An 8,367-nucleotide genomic window follows, 5' to 3' on the forward strand; every position below is an offset into this window, starting at 1 on the left:
GATCACCCACAGTTTTGGTGGGATTCGAGTTGCTTAGTCTTTATTTTCTCTGTTGTATCTTCTGTACTATTATTTGTCTGTTTGTCTTTTTATTTATTAGCCATGGCGTTGTCAGTTTATTTTCAATCTATGAGTTTGACTGTCCCTCTGGTATCTTTTGCCCCTATTTTATAGTAAGCGTAATCTTTGGATGAGAAACCATATTAGAATTATTTTATTTTAAAGAGAGAACTTATAGCTTGATATACAAACATAACGATAAGAAAAATGATCAGGAGTATTACTGAAATTTAACAAGTGAATAATGACGATTTAATACTGCTTTACATGTTGTATTTATTTTTCAAATTAGCATTGATTATTAAAGAATTACTAAAAAATATTTTCAAATTCAGGAAACCTATAAACAACTGGTTAAACTAAAATAGGTATGTGCGGACTTTTTCTATTTCGAAGTTTTTTTTCTATAAACTGTTATGAACATTTATGTGATCTAATTCGGTTTAACCGCAAACATACAATATAAAGTCGACTTCTTTTTTTTACCAAATCTACATCAAATAAATTGGATTGCATATACTAGATAAAATTCACTTTATCTTATGTTAACGTTACCACATGCTATTTGATTTAGTTAGGCTAAGTTAACAACTATTTGTAAACCTGATGTCTTGCTATATCAATCGTACGATAGCTATAACAAAATTCTCTAATGAGTATTGAAATAATTTTTTGTATTGTTTCAATTTATGTCATCATAATTTTTGACAATTAGATACAAGAAGTCATAAAATCCTTTTTGACATAATTACATAAAAGCATGCTCTTTTATGATGTTTTAAAGCCAAATAACCAAAAACAAAAGTCCGATCGGGATAAACGAGCGGTAGTATGTACTTTATACTACATATGTTATGTATTTCTCGTTCGTGTTCTTGTGTTTATTTTTTGTGTATACCTGTCAGGAACTTGTTATGTTGTCATTTTAGTGGTATTTCTAACATTGTCATATAAGAGGAGGTTTGGCTAGCTTAAACCAGGTCCAACCTATCGTTTTAAAATAAAATGTTATATACCATGTAATGGTAACAGTAAGTAACTGTTGTCATCCAACAGTTCGTTTCTATGAATTTTGGCGTTTGTTTAAGTTACAGTTCAGTGTTTCTGTTGTGTCGTTGTTTTACTCACTCGTACAGTTAATACGTTTCCGTCGGTTTTAGTTTGCAACCCGGATTAGTTTTAGGTTAACCGATTGATTACTATTGAACAGCGGTATACCACTGTTGCCTTTATTTATTTTCCAGCAGAGTACTTGTTGAAGAGAAGCATAGGAAAACAGTGTCCACTTAGTGAACAAAAGACTTCAGAGCAAATGTTTTGGTTTAAGTATGATTTGAGAATCAGTTAATAGGGTGACCAGATACAAATAAGGACAGCGTTCATTGTAAGTATTAGATGTATATAAAAAAAAACTCACAAGGAGTAATCTCTTACGTGTGTATACTGAAGTAAAATAATTCAAATGTTTAAAATAAATATAATACTTGTATGTTTGACATATATTTGATTATTTGTATTACAATGTAACAATGTCCCTTTTAAGGAATACATTAAACTGAGTCGGTGACTTTATTTTTTTCATCCTATTTTGTTTTTAGAATCATGAAATATATTCATATCCTGGCATATCTTGGCATATATGATGAGTTTATTCACACATATTTTTTAAGAAAATATCACTCGTATTGAAGTGTCAGTTCTATTTTTTGGTCTTTAAAAAGCATCCCCAAAGCTAGAAATATAGTATCCTAGTGGTTGCTGTTGATTGTTGTCTTCAATATCCCATGGACAGTGGTCTCATTGACAGTTAAATCACACAGTTGATTATTATATAATATTATTAAAAGACAAAACCTTTCTATTCTAACAAGGCTCCTTACCTTCTGTCCATGAAATCACAAAATAGAAGCTCAATAAAATTTTAGCTTTGTTTAGCATTGTTTTAACTACATCTTTTGTTAAAACTGTTCATAAATACTATATATAATGATGTAAAATATGCACAAGCTGCTGCTCATAAGAATCATTTAGCGAATAAATCTTAAGAGGTGAGTTTTTAATTAAAAATTGGTTATCAATAACACTGTGACATAGTTTTAATAAACTCTAGTTTAACATTGAAATTTGTTTGCATCGTTTGACAGAATAAGGAAATATTAACTCTGGTATGTTATTAATTCTATATTACTACACCAAACGTAAATAAAACTCACACCTAGTCCGCATCGTTTGCGTTTAACAACTATATAATGATCACGAATTATAAACCTTTTCTAACCATATCAAATTCTTTTTTGTAACATATTTTAAAATTTCATGGGTTAGTTATTTAGGTGTATATCAATTGCGCATCGGAATTTATGACCTTTAAAAGCAAAAGTAATATAAGAGAAAACAAATTACAAACTAAAACCAAAGGAAAATATGTAAATTCTAAGAGGAAATCAACGAAACAACATAACCACTGAACAAAAACAAGCGCTAATAAACAGAGAAACGATCTATAAGTTAGCAACGTCCACATTCTGACTAGGTACATGGAATTATAAAAACAAATGGTTGGCTCAAACTGGTTCAATTGCTAGTTAAACCTCCTGCTTATATATTGATGTTAAAAATACTGCTAAAATAACAACATTTCGGGACATGAATGCAGTACAAATAAATGCAAATGAAATAAATATTGTGTAAACTACAATACAATCATGAACGGTGCGTCACACAAATGTATCAACGCCTCAAAAAGTGACGTCACAGGTTAACATCTTAACATTGAATATGAAATTGGGATTAAATTTGTAATAGACGTATTTATACTTGTATGCAAATGTGTCCGCTATTGCGATATATCACATAAGTTCCCGTAAACTTTGACAGCACAATTTTAAAAAATGACAATTAAACGTGATTGTTGCTTGACTAACCTGCAACAAAACTAAACGCCAACATCCATAGAAACGAGCTATTTGATAACATCTGCCATATTCTTTACTTTGTACATGACATTTTAGGAAAATGTTGGCTTGAACCAGGTGTTATAGCGAGCCAAACATTCCGCTTATATGACAAAATTTAAAATTATCGCTAACACGACACAATACTTGAAAAAAAATACAAAACAAACAACCGGGACAGAGAAATACATAAATAGAAATAGTAAAAGTAAGTTACATGTAAACTGACGAATAACAACAGATATGGACGACAGCGCCAGTTCACCAAAACAGAGACGTATCTTTGGGACTTTGATATAATCTTGAAGTTCACAAAAAATATATAGGACGAGATTAAGGATATTTTTTTTTCACAATACAAGTAAAAATAATTATCATTTTTATAACGGTCATAAAAATCTATTGTAAATAAAATTATTTAGAGTAACATAATTCTTCATCCATAGTAAATTGAAATAAAATCGACTACCATGACAAAGAAGACATATTTGAAATGAACCGGAAATACACAAGTCAAAACACAAATGATAAGTCATAACACAAATTTCAACCGAATCAGCTAACGAAACATCAAAACTAAATACATGAATGTTGGATGGATAAATACAGAGACACAGCGTAAGAAATGCGAATTCACACGCGACAAAACAGTAATGTCCGAGAAAAGGTCACGTTTGTTAGACAGACGACATAGATGTTTACCATAATCTAAATTGTGGTGATAATTTCAGTTAGTTTAGATTCAGACATATTGTAAAGATCAGCCAACTCGTGATGGTGTCCATGGATTAACGTAGTGTCAATTTTTAATATTTACTCCTCATAACCTTGTTTTTTCGAAAAAACAAAGACTTTTTTATCCCAGGAATAGATTACCTTAGCCGTTTTTGGCACAACTTTTTGGAATTTCGGGTCCTCAATGCTCTTCAACTTTGTACAAGTTTGGCTTTATAACTTTGTTGGTCTGAGCGTCATTGATGAGTCTTATGTAGACGAAACGCGCGTCTGACGTATTAAACTATAATCATTGTACCTTTGATAACTATTTACACCACTGGGTCGATGCCACTGCTGGTGGATGTTTCGTTCTCGATGGTATCACCAGCCCAGGAGTCAGCACTTCGGTGTTGACATTTATATCAACTACATATGAAAAAAGAAGATGTGGTACATGGTCATTTGCATAAATTTCCTGTTACAAAATTTGAATTGTCAAAAAACTAAGGATGTTCTTATCCCAGGAATGGATTACCTTAGCCGAGTTTGGCACAACGTTTTGGAATTTCAGGTCCTAAATGCTCTTCAACTTTGTACTTGTTTGGCTTTGATAATTTATTATAACAGTTTCTGTGTAAGGAGCACAATCTTGTACTTGAAGTACGTTTCAATTGAAATATTTAAACACCATGAGACGGTATGGTACTGCTCAGAAATGGAAAACTGATAATTAGGAAGTTGATTTTAGTGTTAAGTCGTTCATTTTTGTCAATATTGAGGAAAAGATCAAGATATGAAGCAGTACTTCTAGTATCAGTTGTATCCTTAATTTCAAGTTCTATGAACGATATGAGATTCAAGGGTTGTCTGAAAAAATGGTTATTCAGTTATAGGACATCATCAATATATCTAAAATGAAAATTAAAGAATTTCTCAAGGTGCTTTATTTTTATGTTTTTGTCACAATGATGACTGCTGTACCCCTATTTGTAACATTTTTACCTATCTTGTCAGTTTGGTTTGTTTACACATCTTGTCAATATAATAGATATAGGAAGATGTAATGTGAGTGCCAATGAGACAACTCTCCATCTAATAATAGAATGTTATGCAACTGTTATCCCATTGAGAGGTTTAGCTAGCTATTACACCAGGTTTAATACACCATTTTTTCTACATACGAAAATGCCTGTTCCAAGTCAGAAATATGGCAGTTGTAATCCATTCGTTTAAGACCTTTGAGCGTTTGATATTGTCCTTTGATTAGGGACTTTCTGCTTTGAATTTTCTGCGGAGTTCAGTATTTTTGTAAAGGTTCTGAAAAATTTAATCCGAGGAAAATTTAAAACGTAAAGTCCCTTATCAAATGGCAAAAATAGTAAGTTCAAACACATTAAACGAATGATTAACATCTGTGCTATTCCTGACTTGAATGACATCTTCGACCAGAAGAGATACATAACAAATTCTTATTTGAATACCAACTTTCTGTTGAAATATCAATCCGCCAAACGCAGCAATCATTTTATCGATTGAAAACTCCAGCATTGTGATAACATCATATTCGATGTATATTTTGATAGAATAAGTGTTGTTCTTCGCAAAACATGAATTATCATAACCCCCATGATTTATGTTTATGTTAATGCAAAACTTTAGAGATTGTGCTCTAAGATTTTGCAGCAGTTCTTTTACAATTTTGAGAACCAACATCTGATTGACACCGCTGGTTTAATAAATCTCATCACAATACTTTTTGAAGGCCATCTTTCACTATCGAACGAATAGAAGTCAGCACTTTAGAAGGATGACGAGTCGAACATAATGATGGTTCAGCTATGTGTGTTCTTTATACATAGTTGTTTTTGAAGATCTGGATTCCAGTATAGTGCAGGAAGATTGGTCTTTGTTTTCTTGGATGCGATACCAAAAAACGAAAAAGAAAAGAAGGAGAGAATGGTTATTACGTAAATTTTCACCCCTTGTTAATGATGTTAAAGAATATGTAGGATCACCAGTTGTGCTGTTTTTTTTCACACTTTCTTGTGAGACATTGCCAATGATCTTTCTTTACATACGGAGGTAATATTATTGGCGGCCTTAGCTGCTTGATCAACGACTTATTTGTCATACAAAGAGATGAAAGCACAAAAACCCTCCCGGTTCCTGTATGAGTTAAAAACCAATGTGCTCATAGAACACATGCGCTTCTGAATGCAATATAGTGTTGATCCATTCAGAAAAACGTTTCCCGTTCTTGTTCGTCTGGGTCGCTCTTTATCCAATTTCTTTAATAGTTCTCAACTACATCAATCATTAACACGAAGTCCTTTTTCCAGTTGATGGGCTGAGGAATTCTATATTTTAGTCCTTTGGCAAAGCACCCTCTTTGTTGTTCAGCGGTTATGCTCATATGGTCAACAGTAATAACATGACCAGCTGAGCAATAATTGCACTTTGACGATGCACACGAGGAACCCATCCGGAGGTCGTTGAGAGCAAATTTTTAAGGTTAAAGGCCTATAAAACCATCGGTTGGTTGTTATTCTTAAATGCCATATACTTGGAGTAAGTATAGGATATTACATGTGTAGCTATATTTCGAAACAATTAGGCATAGTTTTTTGTACATAGGTCTGGAAATATATTGCTAATATTCAATTAATCTTTACAAAACAGAATTAGAATCAATTAAGGAAGCTATGTGGGGGCTTTTGTAAAAAAAAAAGTTTATATAATGGAATGAAGTATAATTTAGGTCGGATATTGTGAATTCCTAAAAGCAGTTGGTTTTAATTTCTGTGGCCATGACTTCAATTTCTGAAATGTTAAATACTTTATAACTATAACTTTGATAACTATTTACACCACTGGATCGATGCCACTGTTGCTGGACGTTTCGTTCCCGAGGGTATCACCAGCCCAGTAGTCAGCATTTCGGTGTCGACATAAATATCAATTATGTGGTCATTTAATAATTTTTCTGTTGACAAAACTTCAAATTTTTCTTACAACTAAGCATTTTTTTTTTATCCCAGGAATAAATTGCCTAAACCGTATTTGGCACAACCTTTTTAAAATTTTGGGTCCTCAATGCTCTTCAACTTTGTACTTGTTTGGATTAATAACTTTTTTGGATCTGAGCTTCACTGATGAGTCTTATGTAGACGAAACGCGCGTCTGGCGTATTAAATTATAATCCTGATACCTTTGATAACTATTTACACCGCTGGCTCGATGCAACTGCTAGTGGACGTTCGTCCCCGAGGGTGTCACCAGCCCAGTAGACAGCACTTCGGTGTAGACATGAATATCAATTATATAGTCATTATGATAAATTTCCTTTTGACAAAGCTTTAAAATTTTCGAAAAACTAAGGAATTTTTTTTTTCCCAGGATCCGGAATAGATTACCTTAGCCGTATTTGGCTTTATAACTTTTAGGAATTTTGGGTCCTCAATGCTCTTCAACTTTGTACTTGTTTGATCTGAGCTTCATTGCTGAGTCTTATGTAGACGAAACGCGCGTCTGGCGTATTACTTTATAGTCCTGGTACCTTTGATGACTAATTGAATTCATTGATAGTACTACACCTGGTATTAGACAAAATACCTATACTATCAATTTTGTCATTGCATCCATAGAGAATGACTGGTCCCAACTATCTTATTTTAAAGTCTTCAGCTTGTAGACGATATGGTATGCTCAAAATGGGGTTATTTGTTGATATATTTTATCTAAAATCCTGATTTTAATTGTCAATATAGTGGTCAGGCTGATTAAAATGTTTTAATAGAAATGGGTAGCTGTTGGAATCCTTCACATTTAAAGTCATAAGAAACGAGTGACCGGTGAAAAATAATGTTCTTCCAATTCTTGAACCAATGCATACAAACATCATAAACTTAGTCTTCTGTGCTCTTCAACTTTGTACTTGTTTGGATTAATAACTTTTTTGGATCTGAGCTTCACTGATGAGTCTTATGTAGACGAAACGCGCGTCTGGCGTATTAAATTATAATCCTGATACCTTTGATAACTATTTACACCGCTGGCTCGATGCAACTGCTAGTGGACGTTCGTCCCCGAGGGTGTCACCAGCCCAGTAGACAGCACTTCGGTGTAGACATGAATATCAATTATATAGTCATTATGATAAATTTCCTTTTGACAAAGCTTTAAAATTTTCGAAAAACTAAGGAATTTTTTTTCCCCAGGATCCGGAATAGATTACCTTAGCCGTATTTGGCTTTACAACATTTAGGAATTTTGGGTCCTCAATGCTCTTCAACTTTGTACTTGTTTGATCTGAGCTTCATTGATGAGTCTTATGTAGACGAAACGCGCGTCTGGCGTATTACTTTATAGTCCTGGTACCTTTGATGACTAATTGAATTCATTGATAGTACTACACCTGGGATTAGACAAAATACCTATACTATCAATTTTGTCATTGCATCCATAGAGAATGACTGGTCCCAACTATCTTATTTTAAAGTCTTCAGCTTGTAGACGATATGGTATGCTCAAAATGGGGTTATTTGTTGATATATTTTATCTAAAATCCTGATTTTAATTGTCAATATAATGGTCTTCTGTGCACGAATTTATCATTTTTTTCGTGTAAATTTCGTAT

The sequence above is a fragment of the Mytilus edulis genome, chromosome 5 (assembly GCF_963676685.1).
Source record: "Mytilus edulis chromosome 5, xbMytEdul2.2, whole genome shotgun sequence".
Classification (NCBI taxonomy): Eukaryota; Metazoa; Mollusca; class Bivalvia; order Mytilida; family Mytilidae; genus Mytilus; species Mytilus edulis.